The sequence below is a fragment of the Scaptodrosophila lebanonensis genome, unplaced genomic scaffold (genome assembly GCF_003285725.1).
Source record: "Scaptodrosophila lebanonensis strain 11010-0011.00,11010-0021.00 unplaced genomic scaffold, SlebRS2 tig00000096-arrow-pilon, whole genome shotgun sequence".
NCBI classification, from domain to species: Eukaryota; Metazoa; Arthropoda; class Insecta; order Diptera; family Drosophilidae; genus Scaptodrosophila; species Scaptodrosophila lebanonensis.
The window spans coordinates 2404705-2420031 of record NW_022060567.1 but is presented as its reverse complement, the minus strand read 5'-3'; positions in this window follow the sequence as shown (position 1 = coordinate 2420031).

The window sequence follows — 15327 nt, the reverse complement described above, 5'->3', positions numbered from 1 at the left end:
GAAAACTCTACTTTGTTAAGTGTGGCGTTTTATAAAATTAAGTTGACTGTTCTTTACCAGATATAAATAATTATATTAAATTTTAAAAAAGAAACCGAAGTTCGATACAAAATTGAACTGAGAAACTTGGCGAGTTGCGGTATTTCCCTTACCAGAAACATTTTTTGCGTCGCTAAGTCGTTGTATTTGTATTTGTTTGTTTATTAATTCCTAGTACGACAAGAAGATTTCTTATAAATTAATGTACTAGTCACAAAGTATGCAATTTTCTTAGATAAAATGAATTGTGATGTTTATAACCTACTTAATCCTATTTTATAAGATTAATATTATTAATACATAAATTTAAGGCTTGTTTTCTTTCTGTTTTTTCCTGTTTTTTCATTATTATTAATACATATATTTAAGGTGATTTTTCTTTTGCTCTTACCGTTATCATTAAATTAGTACAAAAGAGTTGCCTAATGAATGTAAATGTATAGTATAGGTTTAGTGCTTTTTGATTTTTTCAATTAGTTATACTCTTGGAAGTGTGCTTCAATTCTAGTTCTAAAATGCGTTTCATTGCTGATTATTTTTAAGTTATGTGATAGCACGGGCGATTTGCCCTTGATTGTACCGTTGCTCTTGACTTACTTAAGCAGACTGACTTGAACAAGCTTTACACTAAAGGCTCATAGCTTCGCCTTCGCTCAATTCTTACTTTCCTAATTTTTGTGCTCTCTCCCATTTTATATTGTGCCCAACTACAATGCGCTTCAACACTTGCATCCAACAATGTGTGATGCTCTTTCTTTGTATTTGCTTTTCTCATATCATTCTTTATCTAATTACAATAGTTCTTGTGTTCACATTAGCTTTTTTTCCTGCATATGTACTAAGTAAATTATTATGTGTTTTTAAAAATATTATAAGTAGTAGTATAAGTTTAATCCAAAATAAAAGTAAGTTGGGTGTGTGTACAAAGATAACTGTCATAAAATAATTATTGTTTCCTTAAAACTGTACCGCTTGTCACGCAAAGCGTAAATTAACAATCCGTTATGGTTTGCTACTTGTTTAAACACATCGCTTTAACATTACATAACGTAATTGGGCTGCACCTGCAGCGATCTCAGGCTCTCATTAGCGCAAAGTAAAATGGCACCGGCGCTCTCTTGCTCCTATTAACTCTGTGTTAACTTAATTAATAAACAACGAGTTGTAGAACAAGGGCAGTCAAAAAGATGGTTTGGCGCAGTGGGAGCGAAGTCAAGTATTAACACATCGCTTTAACATAACATTCTTACGTAATTGGGCTGCACCTGCAGCGATCTCAGGCTCTCATAAGCGCAATGTAACATGGCAACGGCGCTCTCTTGCTCCTGTTAACTCTATGTTAACTTAATTAATAAACAGCGAGCTGTATAACAAGGGCAGTCAAAAAGATGGTTTAGCGCAGTGGGAGCGAAGTCAAGTATTAACACATCGCTTTAACATAACATTACTTACGTAATTGGGCTGCATCTGCAGGGATCTCAGGCTCTCATAAGCGCAATGTAACATGGCGACGGCGCTCTCTTGCTTCTGTTAACTCTATGTTAACTTAATTAATAAACAGCGAGCTGTAGAACAAGGGCAGTCAAAAAGATGGCGTAGTGGGAGCAACGTCATGCTATGTGTATTAATACATCGCTTTAACATAACATTACTTACGTAATTGGGCTGCATCTGCAGCGATCTCAGGCTCTCATAAGCGCAAAGTAAAATGGCACCGGCGCTCTCTTGCTCCTATTAACTCTGTGTTAACTTAATTAATAAACAACGAGCTGTAGAACAAGGGCAGTCAAAAAGATGGCGTAGTGGGAGCAACGTCATGCTATGTGTATTAATACATCGCTTTAACATAACATTACTTACGTAATTGGGCTGCATCTGCAGCGATCTCAGGCTCTCATAAGCGCAATGCAACATGGCAACGGCGCTCTCTTGCTCCTGTTAACTCTATGTTAACTTAATTAATAAACAGCGAGCTGTATAACAAGGGCAGTCAAAAAGATGGTTTAGCGCAGTGGGAGCGAAGTCAAGTATTAACACATCGCTTTAACATAACATTACTTACGTAATTGGGCTGCATCTGCAGCGATCTCAGGCTCTCATAAGCGCAATGTAACATGGCAACGGCGCTCTCTTGCTCCTGTTAACTCTATGTTAACTTAATTAATAAACAGCGAGCTGTATAACAAGGGCAGTCAAAAAGATGGTTTAGCGCAGTGGGAGCGAAGTCAAGTATTAACACATCGCTTTAACATAACATTACTTACGTAATTGGGCTGCATCTGCAGGGATCTCAGGCTCTCATAAGCGCAATGTAACATGGCACCGGCGCTCTCTTGCTCCTATTAACTCTGTGTTAACTTAATTAATAAACAACGAGCTGTAGAACAAGGGCAGTCAAAAAGATGGCGTAGTGGGAGCAACGTCATGCTATGTGTATTAATACATCGCTTTAACATAACATTACTTACGTAATTGGGCTGCATCTGCAGCGATCTCAGGCTCTCATAAGCGCAAAGTAAAATGGCACCGGCGCTCTCTTGCTCCTATTAACTCTGTGTTAACTTAATTAATAAACAACGAGCTGTAGAACAAGGGCAGTCAAAAAGATGGCGTAGTGGGAGCAACGTCATGCTATGTGTATTAATACATCGCTTTAACATAACATTACTTACGTAATTGGGCTGCATCTGCAGCGATCTCAGGCTCTCATAAGCGCAATGCAACATGGCAACGGCGCTCTCTTGCTCCTGTTAACTCTATGTTAACTTAATTAATAAACAGCGAGCTGTATAACAAGGGCAGTCAAAAAGATGGTTTGGCGCAGTGGGAGCGAAGTCAAGTATTAACACATCGCTTTAACATAACATTCTTACGTAATTGGGCTGCATCTGCAGCGATCTCAGGCTCTCATAAGCGCAATGTAACATGGCAACGGAGCTCTCTTGCTCCTATTAACTCTATGTTAACTTAATTAATAAACAGCGAACTGTAGAACAAGGGCAGTCAATAAGATGGCGTAGTGGGAGCAACGTCATGCTATGTGTATTAATACATCGCTTTAACATAACATAACATAACATAACGTAATTCAGCTGCAGTGGTAGGGCGCTGCGCGGGCCAAAGTTACTAACATACCAACAACATCCCATGTTAACTTAATTAATAAACAGCGAAATAGAGAACAGCGTTAGCCAAAAATGTTATTTGTATCAACACATCGCTTTAACATAACAACGTAATTTTACTGCGTCTGCAGCGATCTCTGGCTCTCATTAGCGCAAAATAATTTGCCACCGGCGCTCTCTTGCTCTCATTGCAGGCCTATAGCCCTTTATCGTCTCTCATAATTAGAAATTGTTGCTCTAGTTGCTTCACACTCACGTTTAATTGGTTATTGCTTGTTTTTTTTGTAGTTACGGCGAAGCAAATACATAATGTAATTTCCAAGTGACAACAACTTTGCTATAGATTTCAAAACAGCAGCCAAAAAACAAATGTAGCTCAACAAAAATAATAAAACAAGTGTGACAGGATAAAACTTCGATGGCGGCTTGCCTGACAAAGGACTACTAAAGGCTGAACATGACTACTTTAAATACTTAGTACTGATGATCCTCTCAACTATTTGACTGTTATACTCGTTTGACTATTGTTGATCTCATACTTCTGTATTACTGCTATTAACGACCAACCAAAGCACCAATATTATTCTTACTTACCTTACATGAAGAGAGTCTATTCTTAAAGAGCATTAAATATTAATTTGAATTAATAATTTGGGCATAATTTACTTTTGAGTATTATTCGTATTTGAGTTTTCTTGAGTCTAGCTGGAGCCATTCTTAAATATCAACTGTGGTATATACAAGTATACAGACTCAGGGCTGGAAGTGTCTGAGGGGACCAGTTTGAGGTCTAATCTAATTATTGTTTCTGCTCACAAATATTGTGATTTGAGTCCATATGCATGCATAGATATAGTCGGTATAAAAAATAATAACTTTAAAATATGTGATACAAGACCAAATATATAATAGAAATATCACAATTAAATACCATAAAGAAAATAAATAATACGTAATATTTAAACAGTAATTGGAAAGGCTCTTCCCATAAACTTTCACACCTGCTTTCCGCTGTCATTACCACAATAATGTGATACCAGTATTGCACTCGATAATTTCATTTTCAACCATTTCTTGAGCAGAACTTCCACACCCGCACCCGCACCCACACCCACACACAACACTCGCTCTGTGCTTTGAATTTGAATGTGAATGTGCCACAAATGCGAGTACAAATGAAAACAAATGTCATTATGTACTATGAGTATATCAATTTCAATTCGAATTGAATATTTCCATGTTGCTTACATAACACAACAACAACAACAACGACAACAAAAACACAACAAATGTCAGTAAAAAACAAAAAGCACGGTGGCAAACTATGTAAAAACGTGCGGGGAATGGCAAACAGAAATCGGCCCAAAAGGCGGACATGGCGGACAACCAACCTAACAATCAAGCGATGGCATTTTAATAAATTAAAAGCAAGCCAAAATGTCTGGGACAGTTATATGAATACTATATACTCGCATGTATGTACGCTTGTATGAGAGTATGTTCAAATTTATGCGTTGGGCCGACATTATTGTCATGACATTTGTCTATGGCTCAATGAGCGGTCCACTGGGGGCTAGCTTGGGCGAAGGGTATATCAGCTAAAAAGGCTGTGCCAATTAAAATGCATTTGGCCAACAAATTAGGACAGCGAAGCGTAAATGAGCCTCTCACATGGGCAAACACGCTCATGTCTCAATGCACCACATTCGCAATTGCAAATAAAACTTACATACACTAGCCAACTACAGTGCCACTCCTTTAAATTGAACTAATTTGTGATAATGAAAATAAACTAATTACATTTAATTATAATTTTCTTCACAAAGTAGCCCAAATACTCGCACTCCTGATTTAAAAAATAAAACAGTTTAGACAGTTCACATTTCAATTTCGTACTAGAATTCAGCTGAGAATTCAACAGAGTTACAAATCCATCCTGCAGGGATTTAAAATAAACATGTTCAATAGCAGATCAGAGTGAGAATATGTAAAATGTATATTGTCAATGCAGTTCCTTGTTTGCAACCAGACACATATATAAAAAAAAACATCACTTGCTCATATAAGTACACGCACAAGTGCAAGAAAAGGGAACTGCAGAAAAAGAGAGAAGATGTAGAAGATAGAAAAGTAACAATTGTGTATAAAATAAGCAACATTTTTAATAATATAATTATTTCATATTTGGATTCAAACGTTTTAGCGTCTTTTATTAAAGCCTTAACATACTATATGATCTGCATGACGAGACAAACTGATACATAGGAGACATCCGTATGATCATCTAAAATAGTGGAAGCCATAGGGGCTAAAGCTTGGAATGCAGGCTTATCTTATGCATATCAAGTATACACAAATCATATAAGGCCTCATTATTTTATATACGAGAATCCTAAAGTCAAGCCGAACTGATTGTAATAAGAAACATTATCTTTAATTAGGAACTAGAATTTCAAACTGTACTTCCACAGTCCTTAGACAGCTGTTAGACTTGTAATTGATTTATACAAGCTCGTTATAAGTATTTGTAATGTGCCATATCGAGGTAAAACTGTGGATTAAAATAGCCATATGTCATTGGAAACGCAATTTCAAAAGAAACAAAAATATGGGCAAGTAAGCAATTTATTTGTTTTTTGTTTTCAACGATTTTTGGTCTAAACTAAGTGCACATCAGTGATTTTAACATTAAAAAAAGTGAAAAAAATGTTTATTCCAAATGAAGTATTTTAAACTTTACCTAAAACTTATATCTTATTTCAAATGAAATGAATATTTATATATTTATACAATTCTAACTTGCAATTAAATCGCAACTACAATGTGATTTAAAAGCCAGAGCAGCTTCTGGACTGGTTTAGTTCAGTGGTTGAGGATTAATTGGCCGTGACGAGTGAAATGTTTTAAGATAAGAGTACTTACCTGCCAATGGATAATGCCTCTTTAAACGGCTTCAGTGCTGACTGATGTCGAGCAGGCTTATGGCCCAGATATTATCGCGAACAGCATGTCGTTGATTCCAAAATACACTGTGCAGCTGTTTCGCACGTAGGAGTAGTCCACGTTAGAGGCGCTGGGTGTCCCCCATAGGTGGATGTCATAGGTGGATACCAGCTCTAAGATTGCCTTGCCTAGCAGGGGTTTAGAAATCTTGCTATCGGACATTGCACTTTTTGAGCAAACAACAAGAACGGAATGAAAGAGCAACAAAATAGATAAATGAAATAAAATAAACACTCGTTTCATGTCACACGTTCGTGGAGCAATATGTTTATGTATAGTTTACATTTACATCAGGATTGTGTGTGTATATGGACAATATAAAGTTTAGTCAAAGCAGCGCCAACAACAACAAAAGGTGCTGCCAAAGCCCGGGCAGCGATAACATAAAGGGTATTAAAATAACTACAAGTTATTGCCGTCCCGGCCAAGCCACGGGAACACATACATAGGTATTTAAAACTATTTTCATGCTTTCGTTTTATTTGAAACAAATAGATAAAAAAAAGTGAAAGACTTAGTCTAACTGACTATCGAATTGTAAGCGAAAGAAAGCGAAGGATATATAGAGCTAACTCTAAAGAATTTTTAATTCCTGATCTAGGTGATATCTCTCTTAGCTTTGTGGCAAAGGACACAAGCTTCCGAGGCAGCTTTAAATACAAATTTGCTGGCAGAAAAGGGAAGACCGGGAATGCTAATCGAGCTTCTTGACTCTTTACATCACTCTGGTGACATTGGTTTTGAAAAATTTGTTTATCAATTACATTTTTAATTAAACAATAATAAGAAGACAAGTAATTTATACATGCTGATGATCTTTCTTAATTAGATAACTGTCCATCGGGCTTGTATCTACGAGTATGTATGCGTTTGTGTACAGTACGGACTCGCACCAATGCATTAAAAGCTGTGGGCAAATTAGATTAATGGCATTAACTTCCTTTGGAAGTTTGTCGATGAACTGAAAGAATGTTATATCCAATTCCAACTTATTGAAGAGTTATGAAAGCAAAACTAATATCAAAATAGTTGCAGTTTAACACAGACTTGTGAAAAAAGTTGCATTGTACAGATGAATATTTTCATATTAAATTTAATGTTCTACTATTTAATATTCAAATCAAATAAAAACATCGTAAATTTTAATAAAAACATTCAATTAGTGATTTTAATATGCATAATATTTAAAACAAAGTGTAAAACTTCGTTATTAAAGTGTGTCGTATTCAATTTAATGGACAGACTTCAAAGTAAATTATAATATTTATCTCAACTTTAATTTGAAGTTTTTTGTAGCCGATTTAAATATTCTAGCAATATATTAAATTTTAATTGCCTAGAATTCTCAAGTCGGTTTTCAGCGTTTGTGTGGTATAAATACAAAGTGTAACCGCTTGACATACAAATATTGTCGTTAGGTATGTGTCAAGTAAGTGTTATTCAATCAGATGCTCCTCGCTTTTAATGTTAATACTTGTATTGATCCAAACTATATCCTTACTTAAAAGGCATAAAAAATATCAAGATAATTAATTCATAATAACAAAAGACATTTAAAATTACTCTCCGCTAATAAATGGCTCTATAGAAAAAGAAATTATATATATAGAAATAAAATATGCATCATGGAAATGTTAATATTGAAAAGAGTTAAAAAAAAACCAGTAGAGTAGACAAAAAAGTGGAAAAAATATTTTATAATTGTAAAAAACAAACCTTTGACGCGAATCAAACCCACGTCCCCACATCATCACTTGTGATTTAATATCGTCAAACTTTAAATTTAATATTAAATTTTTAAATTTACTAAAACACACGATGGTGCAAAATCTATGGTAAAAATAGTTAAATCTACGTGTAAATATTGAAATTTCCGTGGTTTTTTTTTATCAGTGTAGAAAATAAATACAAAGATTGTTCATTTGTCAAGATCCTTGCGTTCATAAAGACAGAGAGGCTATATCGACACCAGACACCATGTTATATGAACATAGAATAGCACGAACTATTATGCTAAGCAAATGTGAGTAGAATGTGGAAAATTTGTGTTCAAATTCCTCTCATCCATGATCATCTACTTCAAAATCAGGATCCTCCAATCTGCAAACTCTGTTACACCTGTACTATCAATGCACGTCATAAGTGACTGGCCTAACCTAACCAAATATTTAAGCAAAACTATTATTTAAATAAATTGATGAAGTACATGAAAATTTGGAAATTTAATATAAAATATGTATTAAAAGATGAAGTACATAAACATTTAAAAAAATATATTTGTATTAAGAATTTAAAGGTCTCTAAAGAAATTTATTAGAAATAAGAAAGCAAAAAAAAAAATGAATTGAGAGAAGAAATATTTATATAAAAATATTTTTATTAAGAATTAAACAGTCTTTGAAGACATTTATTGGGAAAAAGAAAGCTTAAATAAAAATACTTATTGAGAGGTAACTATTTTATTTGATGGCGTCTGGAAGTTTGTTTAAAATATTTCAGAAAGAGCTCGAATCAGAAGCTTTGTAGCTACCTGAAAACGCAGGAAGGGTCCAATTTACTGCGAAGCTTTAAATATTCCACCTTAAATACGTGAAATATTATATACTATTAAAAATAGTTGTAGAAAATAGAATGTAATGAAATATGATAGAAGAGGAGTTCATTGATTAATTGCCACTTGATTTGGGAATTTGTTGAAGCGAAGCTAAACTGTATGATTACCCGCTGGCTAAGCAAAGGTTGCGAATTGTGTATTGATTATGAAAGCCACACCGCGATGGTGATGGTTTTATAATGCAGCTGCTAAATTGCCAAACGGTGTCCGGTAGCAGCAACAGCAGCAGCGGCAGCGGCAGCGGCAGCAGTGAGCTCTGAACAGACAAGCGCACAGTTAACGGTTAACATTGGTCACATTGCGTATACGTGATCGCCATAAATTTACTTCAGAGCGTTTCATTTTCATTTGCGCGCATAATTGAAAGCGCATTTCATATGATTGAAAGTTGTTTATTATAGCAGCGTGCCCACACACACACACACACACACACACTACTTACGCGTATATACTATACTTTAATATGCGTACACATACATACATACATACCTTTATAGTAAATACGAGTATGTGTGCGTGTACTCGAATGAATGTGTGGCGGTATGTGTGTCACTTGCATTGGCGACGACGGCTACGTGCCTGAGCAATGAAGACGAACGCTATGGCTCTGGCTCTGGCTCTGGCAATGGCCATTGTTGTTGCTTTTTATTATGCCAATGAGCCCAGAATGTGTGGACAATGAAGTGCGAAGCCAGCGGCGGTAAACGTAACGCTGGCAAATTACTCAAAGTGGCTTAAAGTGGACGCAAATTTGTTTGTTTGTAGCCCGGCTAAACAGCCAAGGTAAGAAAAATAAAAAAAAAACACATCAAGAGGGCATGGGTCAATGGCAAGATCTGTACTAAAGATACCAAAGACATGCGAATCAAGGCTGATTAGTCTCTAGTACAAGCTCACAGTCCGTTGTGCGACTTCAATTTATTCTACAGAGTTTAATCTCGATAGTATCCCAACTGAGAAAGCGAATGGCGACATTGCTGTATACATTCGTTCCATTCGCATTTGGCCTGCTTTGGTTCCCTCTATGCTTCACGTGAACATTCATGAAACACGTTTTGACCTTACAGCCTTATTGCCACTCTTAATTATACATTTGCCAATGAAAGTAATTCTTTGAGTAATTATAGCTTCTCATATAGCTTAGAAAATAAAAACGGAATGTGAGCGAACGGTCCATTCCATTTAATATTAAATATTAGTTCATTACAGCTGCAAAGCGTATTAAGTATTGGCTTATATGTAAAGCAGGCTGCTTCCTGTTTTCTTAAATTTTAGTTGACCTGTTCCCTGCGGGCTTGCAGGCTAGTAACATTTCTAAAGCTTATCCCTGATATTTTTAGTGAGTCTGTTGGCAGTTGTGGAGACTGGATAGATGTCTTATTTACTCTCTGGCGAATGCAGTGTGCTTAAAAGTCACTTTCACCACATCAAGAAGAACAAATTATTTAATCTGCATAAAATATAAATTAACAATTACCAACGAAACCCATGTTTAAACTTAAAACTGAAGCACACTTGCAATAGAACATCTAAATATCGTAAATTATAATACAAACATATCATACACTTATATTAGTTGGACAACAACATGCAGCAACTACAAAAATTATAAAAAAAAATTAATAATAAAAAATAAGAAAAGAAATAACATGTATGATAATAATAATAATAAAAGCTAAGGGAAATATTAAAAAAGAAAAACAGAACAACAGAAAATTATAAATTTTAATGAAATGACATTAAATTAAATTGAATTAAATAAGAAATAAATAGCGTAAAGCTAGGATAAAGATTATACATAAATAATAATAATAATAAATAAAAGTCAAGGTCTCGTGAAATTTAAGCACTAAGAAAATTACTAAATAGGTATAGAAACTAAAGCTGAGAGTGGCATAAAAAAATAGGTGTTGATATAAAATCCAATACAAAAATATCGGCCAAAAACAATAAAATTTCAATTTTATTGAAGGAAATTCAAATGATTAGAGAAATATGTATTTATATATTTATTGCCATCATTATTCCTAATAACTTTATTACTTTGAATTAAGTTTATTCCTATGCTATATTTCTTGATGTCTACTTAAATGTGTTGGCACCCCTAAGGCACTCATATTTCATGAGAAAACTGAAGAAACACAGATTGTTCTGCTCAAGACCATGTGCCATCATCTCCATACTCATCCATTTTTTTGATGCGCCCATGCAGAGGCAGATGCAAAGGCAGAGGCAGAGGTGTCTCTTGCATAAGTGTTGGGGAAGGCATAGCTCATACGCACACACACACACAAACACACACTCACTTGCTCGTCACAATTGTCGCTGAATGCAAGCAAATCAAAAGCAAAACTACTCATGGAGCACAAAAGCAATATTGCAAGCCCAGTGCGAGTAAAAGAGTGAGAGCGGGAGCGGGTGCGGGAGTGGAAGAGGTAATGAGTGATACTGATAGTGAGAGAGAGAGAGGAAGAGCAGGTGGGGTATAAAAACGTGTTGGCAGCGGGCGGACGTCACACAGTTGTTACAAACGCGCTCCAAGTGCGCAGATAACGAGCCATTGCCGGTGGTAGGTTTAATTAAAGCAACAACAACAACAACTACAAGGACAACGAAAGCGACAACAACACAACGACGGTTGGCCACCGAAACGCGAAAAGGAATCAATTACAATTAGCATTTGTTGTCTGTACACTTCAATCGCGCACCGCCCAGCCCCGCCCCGCCTCCCCATCTAACCCACCCCCAACAACAACAAAGACCCTACCACACTTCCCGCTGGCAACGCCATTAATCATAAAACGCGGTCATGTTTGCACAAGTGAGGCAACACCGGGCAACTATCCTGCTCCTGCTCATGGCCAGCATGCAAGGTGCGTGCCATGCTCAATTATCCTTTCACACGGACGCCAACACCAATTCGTTCACGCTGAAGACGCCGGCACTGCAGCAGACCTTCACACGCTTCTACGGTGCCGGTAAGCAGGCGGCCGCACCGACGGCTCAAACGGTACAAGAGGAGCAACAGCCGCAACAACAACAAATACAGGTGAGTCTCCAAATCACAACACAGTGCCTAATCCATACAGTGAACAATGCAGGTGAAGTGAAGTCAATCATACGAGTATATACTATATCAATCAGAAAAGGGATCAGCCACCAAATTGCAGTTAGGCATTGAAGTTCAGTCTTTAATTTAAAAGACTTTTAAGGACCTTAAAGTGAAGAATATTAATAACACTTTGCTAAAGAAATTTAATACAAATTGTAATAAATCGTCTAAATACTTGTTAAAGTTCCAGTATTAGTGAAGATTTTTATTGATAAGAGCTTCTTTCAGTTATGGATAAATCGAATGATGTTAGAAAATAGTTTAATCCGGTTCTACTAAGTAGCTTAGATCGTCCACCTTTAACAAAACGAAATTTTGCTTTCAAAAGTAGAATACCAAGCAGATATATTTGGAAATGTATATACTTTTGCAACAATTTGCCTTTGAATGAAGCAATCTCAAATTTGACGGCCAACAAATAAATAGTCCACATTACTGTTGTCGTCTGTCAGTGGCCATATTTGATGTCCTGTTGGAATTGGTTTTGTTTTTTCTTTACGGGTCTACCAAATCACCTGTTTAGAAATAAATTTGCAGAGTTGTAATCACTTTTTTGACAGCTTCTAGAAAAATGAGTGGCACAAAGCGTTGCATTGAATGAATTATTAATTACCATTTGGAAGGTTTACCGCAAAGGGACATTTTCGAAAAAGTTAAAAACCCTCAAACAACAACCAAGCAATAATAAATAAATATAAAATAGATAAATGATAAAAGATAAAGGCGGAAATGGTGCGAAAGCAAACCTGTCTTTCAAAACCAAAAGTTAGACTTTGCGGCTAATGAAAAAAAAGTAATCAACCGACGTGGAACTAGAAAAAAAAAATGGTTTAGATTTCAATGTTCGTGTCACAGGACAAACCATAAGAAATTTTTGTTGACCAAATCCCGCTATTTATTTTATTTATTAACTTATCCTAGCGTTACAAGTACAAGATTACTTTTAAGTTATTACGCTAGTAATTACAAATGTATTTGTAAATTAATTTAGCTTAATTTAATAAGATAAGAAACCTCAGTTCATTACGTTAATACTTATACAATACCTACATATAAAACAATTTTCAAAGTAATTTCAAAGATTAAAGATATAGGATCGCAAACGTATAAATATCTTTTAACTAGCTATTTGCTTCTAATTGCTTCTGTGTTGCACAAGGGATGACAAAACCGTGGTTCTTCTTAGCTAAGCGTAGTTCTGAGAGAGTGTACACTAATAATTATACAGCTGTGTGTTATAAGGGTATGCTTGAATTCTTGGATGAGTAGAATGAGAGCCCGCTATAGTGGTATTTAAATGAACTACTGCATAAGTACAGGTAGAGAAAGAATCATCCCAGAACTTTGTGTCTATAAAGCTGACAAAATAATCAAGTAAAGATTTAAACTTACTTTATTCATGTTATCATCCGGCGATATTAAGCAATTGTATGATTTTTGCCTTAAGATGACGAATCCCGTCCTCGAATTACAGACTTTTCTATATATAACCAAACATACTTTCATTTCTCACTTACGCCCAAAACATTATTTGGGCATACTTTTATTTTTGAATGATACTTAAAGATTTAATGATGCAGAGGTTTTATTATATTCGTAAACTGTTTGCATGCAAAAATTAAAATTGCAACGAATTGAACAAACCGTGAAATACAAGTTGGCCTCATATATGTAGTTAATTTTGTGTGAATAGTATCTACTTTTTATTGCATCTCACAAATTTCTTCACTATGTGTGGTTACTGGTGGTTACTAGGCGCAGGCTCTTGGGTGAAATGGCCTTTCCCAGCAGGAAGTTGCACATTTTGGAGATAACTGAGCTTACTAATTGCAACAATAACACTTGATGCCAAACTTTCATTTCGTTTTTAAATATTTATCTAATTTCGGGCATATAGCTAAGATGTCCTAGTTGCGCAGAAAGCGTTAAGCATTTAGGAATACTATACTATACATGCAGGAGCAAGCGTGCCAGATTCCAAAACTTTGACAGAAAGGGCATTCTATGATATTATTTGTTAGTGGGAAAAATTCTGCAATTTTTGTTGACACATCCAACGTAGATGCCCAAAAAATTATGTGCCTTTAATTTTGTATACACGTGCTTAAGAATGAGAGTGTAATGGTAGGAATTGTGTGGTTCGCAAAAATATATTTCTCCACATGGATGAATTAGTTGCCTAGGGTTCGTCGTTAGCAATACTTCGAACCAGATGCAGAGGAAGTTGACAAACAGAGTGCCGATAGGGAGAATATTTCTGTTTTAAGTTCAATTCAAAGCTATACATATAAATTGGCAAAGCTTAAGATTATTGTTGAGGTGGTCGGTATTTTGTAAAACTTTACTTTCCCCTTTCGAAGATAGAGCTGATTGCTTAAAACTCAGAAGGCTGCTAGTTCAAAGTACTACGACGACGGCGGCGCCGCCGCCCAACGGGACGGACTGCATCTCCAAACCCAATTTGCATGCCGTCGCTTATCCTCTGGCCCAGAAACTCGACGCTATGCTCGTTACGTGCCGCCGCACCCGTCTCGATCATATCCTTTACCTGTCCGGCCACCATCAGCATGCCCATGCCCAAGTCCTAGTAGATATGGTGGCTTGATGAATAGTCTTATGTGTCGGTATTCAAATGAAACTTTACCTGGGGTTGTGGCCATGGCGAGGGCACAGCTTGAGTTTCTCTCATCACCATCACCACCGCCAACGCCACCACCAACAACAACAAGGCTCCCGCGAATTTCATGGTATTTCCAACATAAAGCTTACTCTCTGGAACGCTTCGATTTCGAGTTCTGTGCGGCTCAGTTCGTGGGCGCGCCCTTATAAATGTGCATTACATGCAGGTGGCTAATTAGCTGCTGTGGTTGTCGATTTAATTTTCATGCTTTTCTTTTTTTGTTGTCGTTTGCTTGTTTTCCTCATTATTGGCGCATTATTGCGGTGCCTTTGTTACCCATCGAACACTTCCGGCTGATAAATGTGCACATAACTTTTCGTTTTTGCTTTCATTGCGCGATTAATTTACCGCCTGGCATGCGATTTTTTTACAACTGCTCATTACATTAATGCACCGATATATTGAAGCGTTGCATTGAAGCGCTGCGTGAATAACAGGGCGGTAATAGAGCTCCGATTTCAAAATTATTCTTGTTCCGATATTGGGAAAAGCCATCAACATAATATTATTGCTAAGCTCATTTTAAATGCATCTGCGTTATTTATTGCCATTGTTATACCCTGTAGCGAAAGGGTAAAAGGTTATACTACTTTAGTGCAAATATATGGAACGCACAAATCATGTCCGTCTGTATGAACGCAAGCATCCCAGCAAGTACAAGAGACAGAATAATTAAACCTAGTATACAGGTTCCCCTAAGCCATGTGCAGCTCAAGCTTATGTTTTTTTACTTAATATTATAGTAGGTCTTCTT